We start from the raw sequence: 12313 nt of genomic DNA, 5'->3' as shown, positions 1-12313 counted from the left end.
TGTCTGTCTGTCTGTCTGTCTGTCTGTCTGTCTGTCTGTCTGTCTGTCTGTCTGTCTGTCTGTCTGTCTGTCTGTCTGTGCGTCTGTCTGTCTGTGCGTCTGTCTGTCTGTCTGTCTGTCTGTGCGTCTGTCTGTCTGTCTGTGCGTCTGTCTGTCTGTCTGTCTGTGCGTCTGTCTGTCTGTGCGTCTGTCTGCCTGCCTGAAACAGCCAGGAAACATCTACGTTGTAAGGGTATATTGTTGAGCATGCAGTACTAAGAGCATTCTGGGGAAACTCTGCAACTCAGCAATTCTGAGTGTGTGTGTGTGTGTGTGTGTGTGTGTGTGTGTGTGTGTGTGTGTGTGTGTACGAGCTCGTAGGTCTGCTATTTTTGAAAGAAATCGTGAAAATGTGACGCAAATCCTGAGAGAAAACTGTCAAGATTTAGAAGACATTTTATACATTTCGACGTCAGGCCTATAATATGGGTTAAGGCAGTCAGTCATATTTTGACAGTCTGTTTTTAGCAAACATTTAACTAATTCAGCAGCAGTATCATTAATTAACGTTTCCTCTCAGTCAGTTGATCCAGTCTTCATATCCATGTGAGCGAAGCGGCCGGGATGACATGGTCATTTTTCCAACACAGTTCTTATATGAGGCGATCTAAAATCCCCCCTATGGGGATTACAATGCAAAAGTACCGATATTGACGTCAGACTTCCGTGCTCTATATTGATTAATTGAACGCACCCCTAATGTGAATATATAACACATAACTAGGGCCGGGACTAATTGCGATTAATTTAGATTAATTAACTACAGAAAAATGTATCGCACCTTTTTTTTCACCGCGGAACGTTTCTCACTGGGCGCTTTTCTATAGTACTGAAAACTGGAAATAATAAAAAGTCACCCCATTTTGTGTTTCCTAGAACTGGAGGTCTGACAAAAACAGTAACAATATGAAGTACAGCTTTGTGATGTCACTGAGATGTTACTAAAAAAAATTCAGACCTCCAGTTCTAGGCAACACAGAATGGGGTGACTTTTTATTATTATTTCCACAACAGGTATATTAATGTCAGTAAAATGTTGGTGCTATCCTGTAGTCACTATTCATTGATTCACTGGGATACCAAAAAACATAAAAAAAAAAGGTTTCTCGCTGTTCTCAGGTTGAATATTGATATGCGATTAAAATGCGATTAATCTAGATTAATTAACTACAAAGCCTCTGATTAATTAGATTATTTTTTTTAATCGAGTCCCAGCTCTACACATAACACATAAAACAATATAGCGATTATCTAAAATGATTCCGATTAGTGTAATGACTCTGACAGGCCTGGGCATTCTTCATCCGTCTGGAATAAAACACTTTCTCTCTGAGGCCGGTAATCGCTGGTTTAGGACATTTCTTTTACGACACGAGAAGCCAGGGAAATGTGATTGTGTCCAGAGACATCCTGGCTGAAGACTAACAGAAAAAAGACATTTATCGCAAATCAAGACACAATGCAGGCATTTTGAGAAACTTCCCCGAACAACATGCAACAGTAACGGTTTCAACTATTTCTGTTCCATAAATATTAATTATGTTAGGGGGATCCGCACGTAAATCCGACGGAGCATTAAGGGTCATACATAGTCTGGATTCTCGGTGGTGAGGTGACCACCGAACTACAACATGACGTCACTGAGGTGACCACCGAACTACAACATGACGTCACTGAGGTGACCACCGAACTACAACATGACGTCACTGAGGTGACCACCGAACTACAACATGACGTCACTGAGGTGACCACCGAACTACAACATGACGTCACTGAGGTGACCACCGAACTACAACATGACGTCACTGAGGTGACCACCGAACTACAACATGACGTCACTGAGGTGACCACCGAACTACAACATTACGTCACTGAGCCGCGGTGAAGAGCAAACCACCGCCAACCGCCCTAGCCCTTCTCTCTGTTTTTACTCACCGCCGCTCAACGTTATTTCAGCTCCGGTGGTCAGCTCACCACCGGAGCGGTGGTCAGCTCACCACCGGAGCGGTGGTCACCTCACCACCGGAGCGGTGGTCACCTCACCACCGAACATCCAGACTATGAATAGGCCTTTAGTCCGACATGCGGACGCATCTCGGACTAGCGCCTGCTCCCGTGCTTGCGGTTATGGTTAGGGTTTGAGGTGGGTTGTCGTTTGTCGGACCAATGACTAGTCTAACTAAAGTACTGCACCCATATACGTTAGTAACAACATCTATCAAAACTCAAAAGTCCTAAGAACTCCCAGTGGTGGAACGTCTTGCTGAAATAGGTGAAGGTACCATTAACAACCTGTATGAGGCAACATAAAGAAATAATAAAGCGGCATGTGACGGGTCAAACTATATTCTGAATCGAATCCATTGCAAGCATTTGTTTTGCACGTAAAGCACTCCTTGGGCTAAAAAACGGCCATAGCCTTCATTGCAAATGCTTTGAGGTCATCGCATTTCTCTCTGACACACACACACACAGGAGAAAGCCCCACAGAGATAATTTATCAGCTTACATTTTACAGACTTCCAGTCCAGTGTGCGCTTCCTGGTTTCATAATTTCCAGTTGCACTTATTTATCCTGCCAGTGTTCCGTCTCCTGATTGGATAACATTTTTATCCCCTTTCCCGAATATGAAAATGTATTTTCTCTTTTACTAAAACAGCTGTAGAGAGAGGGCCAGAGCCCTGTTAAGGCCAACTCATAGATACAGTTTTAGGTGATAAGCTGACCACCGAAAGAGTGGTTAGTCAAAACAGAGAGATGTGTTTGGGTGAGTCTCATATCACCGCAGCTCAGTAGCGTCACGTTGTAGTATTAGTAAAAACAAAGAGATGTGTTTGGGTGAGTCATTTTAAGTTTTAAGCATATTTTGATGAATGGTTAATTTAAATAGAGCCTTATCCAAGGTGCTATACATTCACCCATTCACACACAGAGGAAACCATGCAAGGCACCAACCAACCTGCTCACGGGGAGAAATCAGTTACTCTGCGTCTCGCTCAAGGATAATGATAATAATAGTACCTTTTTGTTTGTTTTGTTGTGTTGCAGCCATCGAACAGGAGAGGAGAGGCCAGTCTTCATAAGGAGACACACCATCCACCTCCATCATGAAACACCTGGAGAGACAGCATCCACCTCCATCATGAAACACCTGGAGAGACACCATCCACCTCCATCATGAAACACCTGGAGAGAGACCATCCACCTCCATCATGAAACACCTGGAGAGACACCATCCGCCTCCATCATGAAACACCTGGAGAGAGACCATCCGCCTCCATCATGAAACACCTGGAGAGAGACCATCCACCTCCATCATGAAACACCTGGAGAGACACCATCCGCCTCCATCATGAAACACCTGGAGAGAGACCATCCGCCTCCATCATGAAACACCTGGAGAGACACCATCCGCCTCCATCATGAAACACCTGGAGAGAGAGAGAGAGAGAGAGAGAGAGAGAGAGGTCGACATAAACTGGTGCTCAACTAGATCAGTCTACGTGCCAAGAAGACAAATGCACTTTTGTTTGGTTTTTACTTTTTTTTTTTTTTTTTGAAGAATGCCATGTTCTTGTACTATCATACGCAAATAAATCAACAATGAACCCTTTTGTACTGAGTTTTGTAGTGCAGGAACAAAGTAAACCTTCACAAAGTGCTTTAGTTTTGGACCAGTGTTGTTTTCACTGACTAAAACTTAAAAAAAACTAAATAAAAACGAATCTATGATGACTAAAACTAAGACTAAATATACTGACAATTTCGTCAACAAATAAAAACTAGACTAAAATGTTAGGAAGGGACTAGTGGACAAGAGATCCAGTTGTATGCTGAGTTGCATGCTGAAAATAGCAGATATACAATCTCACAGTGAGATTGTATATCTGCTATTTTCAGCATGCAACCAAAGTGTAAAATATGTCATTACAACGACATCAAGGCCTGTCAAAACACATTTTAGTCGACTAAATCAACTGTAGATTTAGTCGACTAAAATCATGACATTTAGTCGACTAAAACTAGACTAAACACTAGAACATTCCAGGTGACTAAAATGTGACTAAAACTAAGTGAAAACTATTCAAGAGACTATGACTAAAACTAAAATAGAAATTTGCTGCCAAAAACACCACTGTTTTGGACATACTGTAGGCCTACTATACCCCTACCCGCGGTACAACCAAAGGGGACATCGTTTTGGATGTCCCCCGTCATTAAATGGATTGTCCCAACATTTAACTTTTACGGCAAAAAGTCATGAAATTGATCCATGTAGTGACTTATTACCACATAGGGCAATACATCACTGCATGACCAAAACATATGAATTAAAGTCCGTTTAGTCACTGTTCATCTTGTGCAGCTTCTCTGCTGGCATGTAATAAACTTCTATGTATAGTTTTAAATTGGGATAACTTGTGATGAAGGTATGTAATTTTTATCACATTATGTAGGACCAATCTTCTGGGCTTATCTGGAGTGAGAGGTCTTGTTCCCATTTCTTATTTTCTGTGTTAAAGATTCTAAAAGGAATCCAGAGATGGAGCTGCTGTACACTGTACTGTAGGCCTACTGTACATTGGCATATTTGAAAACAGACAATCTTGTAGATACTTAGTGTTGTGGCTCTTTGTTGGTTCCAAACATTTCTACCATAGGCAACAAACCCACTGATGCACTCAGGGATTAAGGATGTACGCAGACATAAGAAACAGATTGTCCAACAGGTTCAATGTCTTTTTGGTTTGCATTTACTTTCCAAAGTGCAGTGAATGATACATTACAAACAGTCACATCTTCTTTTCCTTGTTATGGCATGATCTCTGTTCTGTCTGTCAGGTAAAAACCATTTGTCCACCAGGTGCATGCCGCTCCCCAATCACCCAGGCCTACTTATACCCTCTGTCAAGCAATTAGGCCTGGGGAGGCGTGCCCCTGTTGTCCAAACAATAATTAAATTATAACCCATCAAAACTAAAGCCCAATAATGCCAAATAGCTACAACAATTGTGATAATAATAATAATAATAATAATAATAATAAGTAGACATACATAAACAGTGAGGATGGCTTCTACACTTAGCTCACGATAGCCATTTTTAATATTGAAAAACATCTTTTATGGGGGTCCCTGGCACAACATTCACATGGGGGTCTGTGGCCAAATGCATGTTCATTTAGGTGTCCTTGACATGAAAAGGCTTGAGAACAACTCTCAGTCACTACATATATATTTTTTACATATACAAAAAATAATCCATCAATAAAAATGATTGACTATTTTCACTATTTAATCTACAAGTGTGCAGCATGTCGCTTCACGACACTCCACCACTTTGTGCTCTGACTGTAACATGTTCATGTATTAGCCATTTTTCACGAGAGACATTTTCTATCGAAAATACGATATATATATCGTCATATTGCCCAGTCCTATTGTCTGATATGCAGATTTAATATTTGAGTCATTATAATACTGATGCTAGATAAAACCAGGCTTGTTTCCATTCCATGCCAGCTTGGAAAATCAACAAAGTGAAAATGAAAATTCGGAACTGAAGACTGAAGGAGGAGGAATTATACAAAGTAGGGTGACATTGATGACGTCACGATGAGGACAAAATCAGTCGAGCTGCTCCTGAGAGCAATTTCCAATTAAAGCACCTACAATATGATACGAAAGCCTGATTGTTCAAAATTGGTTATTTGTGGGGATGGAAAACACATATATGGGAACCCCAAAAACACAAAATAAATCGAAAAAGTTAAATTTTATGTTATAAGTCCTTTTTATTATTAAGGGAATATAGAAGGATCGGTTTAAGCCCATTGAGGTCAAACTAAAGGTTTCATGAAAGGTAATACTATCCGACGCCACTAGATGGCAGTGTTGGACTGCTACACCACTGAGTAAAAGAGTGGGTCAGGAAGGGATGCATTGTGAGCAGTGAATGTATGTGAGAGACTGTGAACGCAGTAGAAGACATGAAACAGAAACAGATAAACTCTGCCCAGCCCATTTGTTAATTAATTAAATACAAATACATGTATAACAATGCGTGTACCCAACATGGATGCCTGGAAATCCTTACAGAGCGAGTAGTTAGTAGGCTGCCTTCATGCATGTTTTCACAGACAGATAAGGCCTGTTTCTGCCCGTTTTACTCCTATGCAGAGCTTTGTTTGTCTCTGGCTGACTGTGTCCCTGGCTACGTCCCTGTGTCCGAGCACGGAAATAGTTTTCGGTTGGTTTTCATCACCAATAAGTGTCACTGTTGTGCAGCCTAACATACGCACACATATTAACTGTATGATTTTGGGTGCGACATTACAGTTCAGTGACAGTACAGTAGAGGGACCCCCCGGGGACCCCCCTCACGCTAACTCTGGGTGCCGTCCCTGGGGGTCTGGATGTTCCGGGGACCCCACACACGCTAACTCTGTCATTTCTCAACCGTTTCGGACGTGGGGCGGCTCGCCGGAACCGGGCCGGCACCCTGGGTGCCGTTCCTGGGGGTCTGGAAGTTCAGGGGACCCCCAGGGGATGCCCGGATTGCACTCACACAGGTGTGTTTTTTTTTTCCTTCTTTAGCACTGTGAATTAAGTACAAGGAGCCCGACGCACTCACACAACACTTTAATGGGGACATTAAAGAGGGTTTAATGGGGACATTAAAGAGGGTTTAATGGGGACATTAAAGAGGGTTTAATGGGGACATTAAAGAGGAGAGGGTGGCCTTCACTTATTTCAGTTTCAAACAAATTGAGCCTCAACTAAACTAAACATGTTTCCGCCCGGTTTCGAACCGGGGACCTTTCGCGTGTGAGGCGAACGTGATAACCACTACACTACGGAAACCTGCACACACAACTTAAAATGGCTAAACTGACAGTGAGTTATTGACCACTGTGCTTATTTTAATACTTTTATTGGGGGGTTTTTTTTTACCTCTACTTACATTCAACATAAGGCTGGATCGCCACACACCCTTAAAACCTAGATACTTCAGTTGGCCTGAATTCTAAGGAGTAGCCTACGATTTAGACCAGGGGTATTCAATTAGATTAGGCGGGGGCCACAACTGTAGAATGATCGTGTGTGTGGGGGGCCGCACAGTGTGCGAGCGAAGCGCGGAAATGTGTGGGTTCTCAAAATGCTTTTTGTGCTCAAAATGCTTTTTGTGCTCAAACACGAAGATTTATGTATATTTCCGCACAGTAATGAGCAGGATAATATGTCTATACAGGTATATTCTACCTTAGAATAGATGTAGCCCTCTTATTATTCCCCAAAAAATAAAACAAATAAAATAAAATAAACATTTTTATTATTCTTCCAGGGGCCACAAGGGGGCGCCAATTGAATACCACTGATTTAGACTCTTAGGTGTATTTTAGCCATTCTGACATTCAATGTCAGAATGGATGAAATACATCTACGAGATTCCAAATCTTAGGCTAGTTAAGGAGGGCAGTGAAAACAACCACACAATAACCATACTAATTATATTAACAAATCACATGACATTCAATAAAGTATATGTCAGGTTAAAAAAGTGAAATTAAATGCAACTATGATTTTAACCTAAAAAAATAAAAAAATCTTGTCCTCCCCGTCAGGGGAAGCAGTGTTCCTTGATCACCTCGTCGAAACAGTAAGCATTCCACTCATTAAACAGGACGACAATAAATTGTCCTCCCCGTCGGGGAATTGAACCCCGGTCTCCCGCGTGACAGGCGGGGATACTGACCACTATACTAACGAGGATTGACATGGAGGCTGACCTGACTGGAACTGCTTTTATATTTAGGCAGTGTGTGGGAAAAACCTTGCCCAGATTTGGCGTCATGTGGGAGTGATGTCATAGGCAACAGACATCGTAGATGACTGACATCACAGGCAGTTTGAGCCACGGACCAAAATGTGATCACGTTTAGTTCCCCCAGACCCAAAGCAAAAGCACATTTTGGTAACGTTATTTTGTCCAGAATTCCATGCTGTACCGTTAGAGAATGTAGAAGAATTGCTCTTTTTTATCAATGTTTGCCTGTTATATCTCCCAAGTATTGTTTAGTAATGCAGATGTTTATCAATTATTCAACTCTTGAGAGCATTAAATGAAAGCAAATTGGTTTCATTTAACAATCTAAAATTGTATACATCTTTTCTTTTAGACTTTGAAGTTTTTGCACAGGGCAGATATAACGAATAACAGAAAAGCAACTGATTTTAACCTACTAAAAAATAACAGGGGGAAAAGTGCGTCCTCCCCGTCGGGGAATCGAACCCCGGTCTCCCGCGTGACAGGCGGGGATACTTACCACTATACTAACGAGGATTGACACGGAGCTATGTCCGCCCAGATGCCTTTTTATACATAATATACGTTCCGTTTTCACAACTGGGAACTCAACCTTTCGTTTATAAATAGCTCTGGGAATGATCTCTGTGTCACTGCGTCCATTCAAAAAACAACAAAGTAAACATATAAGTCACTGCAGCAACACAGCAGAATACACATTTCAACACACCAAAGCAACACATTATTCAGATGTATTGACTTGACTGACTTTAAATCCTCCCCCGAAAAACAAGAATTCCCTGTCCCCTTCTCTCCCTGACCAGTTAGTTGAACAGTTACTATTTCAGGTTTGAAGAAGCACAGAGAAAGCTCCCTCCCTCCCTCCCTCCCTCCCTCCCTCCCTCCCTCCCTCCCTCCCTCCCTCCCTCCCTCCCTCCCTCCCTCCCTCCCTCCCTCCCTCCCTCCCTCCCTCCCTCCCTCCAGCAGCCTCACTGTCTGACCCTCTGGGTTCTCAACAAAGGAACTGCCGTTCACACCGTCGGTGACGGAATGCTGCAGAGATAACCATCAGATGGTATAGCCTCTGTAAGGCTGTCATTTCTGCACACCAACACCAGGAAAGCAGCAGGACCGGACGAGATCCCAGGGCGAGCCTTCAGAGCTTGTGCAATACAGCTGGCCAGTGTCTTCACAGACATTTTCAACCAATCTCTCTGTCAGAGCAAAGTACCGTCATGCTTTAAAAAAAGCAAGCATTGTCCCAGTTCCTAAAAAAGGCAAAGTAACCGGGATTAAATGACTGGAGACCGGTCCCACTCAGACCCATTGTGAGAAAATGCTTTGTTTACCAGTTCACTTCACTTGAATTATGTAAAAACAAAAGTGCTTTGCATTGGCCGGGAATCGAACCCGGGCCTCCCGCGTGGCAGGCGAGAATTCTACCACTGAACCACCAATGCATGAGTTCCAAGAACCCAGGGGTGTCTTCACAAATGAAACAGCCGAGGCCACTATTCCCAGAAACATGTACAATGATTTATTGAGTTTGGTCTCTCAGGGGGTACAAGGGCCATTACGCCCCATCAGGGAATGGAACCCCAGTAAATAAATGGTTATAACATGGTAATACCATGGCACATAACAATACTGGATGGTTAAGCAGCTCAACATCAAAAGTATTGCCCCATTCAAGAGAAATTATAGTTGGACCCTGATGTATAGCATGGATAATAATGCTCACCACCAAAACAAAAAGGAATTACATGCAATAATTGCATTGAAATAACATGGTAATAACATGACCAAGAACAATGCAAAGGCAGTGGGTGTTTTTATCACCATGAAGAGAGTTCAAGCTTAATTGAATGAGTCAGAGTAAGTCAGATTAGTTTCTGGTGTGGGTTGGCCCCCGCCAGGACTGGAGATTGTCACCTATCCCGTTTGTGATTTTCATTGACAGGATATCGAGGCGAAGTCGTGGCGGAGAGGGTATACGGCTAGGTGAGCTATGGGTTGCCCCACTGCTTTTTGCAGATTTGGTCCTGACAGCACCATCGGTCCAAGACCTTCAGTTCTCACTGGCCTGGTTTATACTTTACAGTCAAGTGTACGGTGGCTGGGATGGGGATCAGCATCTCCAAATCTGAGGCCGTAGTTCTCAGCAGGAAACCGATGGATTGGGCAGTCCAAGTAGGGAATGAGACATTTACCCCAGGTGAAGGAGTTTAAGTATTGCAGGGTCTTGTTCACAGAAAGCAGAAAAAAGGGCAGGGTACAGCACTGTGTACATATTTGTCAAAAATGCTGAAACTACGCTCCTATAAACAACTGTCAATTGCATTGACTTCAAAGTTTGACATCCAATAGAACACAAAGCAAAGTCTCCTAGTCCAGTAATGCATGCAGACTGAAATAAACATGTAACCATACGTACATTTAGGATTCTCCAACACAACACAGAGGGCACTTGGGGCAGTTGCTGCCAAGAGTGTGTGTGTAAAAGATGTTTCCGCCCGGTCTCGAACCGGGGACCTTTCGCGTGTTAGGCGAACGTGATAACCACTACACTACGGAAACTGATGAAGAACTCCAGTAACTCACTGCAAAAAAAGTGCTTTACATTGGCTGGGAATTGAACCCAGGCTGCCTCGTGTATAGCGTGGATAGTAATGCTAACCACTTTACCAACTAGAAATACACTCTGTTGAGGTGCCAACTTGCGACTTTCACACAAGTAGATCATACATGGCTTACTTGGCACTCAGCACAGTTGCTGCCAAGAGCGTGTGTAAAAGATGTTTCCGCCCGGTCTCGAACCGGGGACCTTTCGCGTGTTAGGCGAACGTGATAACCACTACACTACGGAAACTGATGAAGACCTCCAGTGACTGCCTCCAACTCCCATGGCGTGTAATAAGCGACCACAAGCTACAATACAGCTTAACACTGGTTTGTAATGGCCAGTCCTGTACAAGCTTCTCCTGGTCTGGTAATCAAACACAGGCTCCCACGTGACAGGGAGGCTCACCATCATACTAACAAAGACATGCATGGCTGTCAACTAGGGTTTCTCAAGGCCAGTTTACTCGACTTATGTCAAAACACCGAAAAAGTGCTTTGCATTGGCCGGGAATCGAACCCGGGCCTCCCGCGTGGCAGGCGAGAATTCTACCACTGAACCACCAATGCATGAGTTCAATGAACTCAGGGGTGTGTTAAAAAATTAGAAGAACCAGCCCTTTTAAGGGGATTGCAGGCCACCTTACCCCCAAAAACCTATCCATAAATGCAGCAAGTCTCTGTGTGTACGTCTGAAATCCACGTATCTCGAGAACACATTCCACCCCACCACAGGGGGTGCACTGCCCGGTGTCGAGTCGGTCTGTCCAACGGTTGTCCAGAACATCCCCAAAAAGACATCTGCCAGGGCTCTGGACAGGGCCCCTGACCAGGGTCCATATATGGAGCTGGCTTGTTCGGACATACTGATGTCTGCATAGACTCCATATTTGGGTATGCCTGACAAAGAACTCCATATATGGGCATAAAAGAGACTTGCAGGGTCTTGTTCAAAAGTGAGGGTAGGACGGAGAAGGAGATCAGCTGGAGAATCAGAGCGGCTGGGGTGGAATTGCAGTCGCTGTACAGCACTGTTATGAAAAGAGAGCTGTGCCAGAAGGCAAAGCTCTCCGTCTACCAAGCGCTCTTCGTTCATACTCACCTATGGTCATGAAGTGTGGGTCATGACCAAAATAAGGTTGGGGATAAAAGCAGACAAAATGAGTTCTCAGACGGGTGGCTGGCATCTCCCTTAGAGATAGGGTGAGAAGTTCAGTCACACGAGAGAAACTCGGAGTAGAGTTTCTGCTTCTTTGTTCGGGAAGGAGCAAGCTTGTGGTTCAGGCATCTGGTTAGGATGCCTCTCGAGCGTCTCCGTAGGGAGGTCCTCGATGCACGTCCGGCTGGATGGTGGCCTCGGGGCAGACCAAGGATGAGTTGGAAGGTTTAATTAATTAATTATCCAATATCTGTCGGGAACACCTCGGGATCCCCCAGGATGAAGTTACAAATGTTGCTCTGGAGAGGGGAGTCTGGAGCTCTGTGGTAGAAGCTGTTAAGCAGTGACCCGACTACGAATAAGCTGTTGAAGATGGATGGATGGAAGCCTCGGACAAAGCAAACACGGGTGCACAGCGCGTCACTGGAAAGCAGAAAAAAGGGCAGGGTACAGCACTGTGTACATATTTGTCAAAAATGCTGAAACTACGCTCCTATAAACAACTGTCAATTGCATTGACTTCAAAATTTGACATCCAATAGAACACAAAGCAAAGTCTTTTAGTCCAGTAATGCATGCAGACTGAAATAAACATGTAACCATGCAAACATTTAGGATTTTCCAACATAACACGGAGGGCACTCGGGGCAGTTGCTGCCAAGAGTGTGTGTAAAAGATGTTTCCGCCCGG

The sequence above is a fragment of the Protomyctophum bolini genome (genome assembly GCF_963924005.1).
Source record: "Protomyctophum bolini genome assembly, chromosome: 13".
NCBI lineage: Eukaryota > Metazoa > Chordata > Actinopteri > Myctophiformes > Myctophidae > Protomyctophum > Protomyctophum bolini.
Note: the sequence above shows the minus strand (reverse complement) of the source record.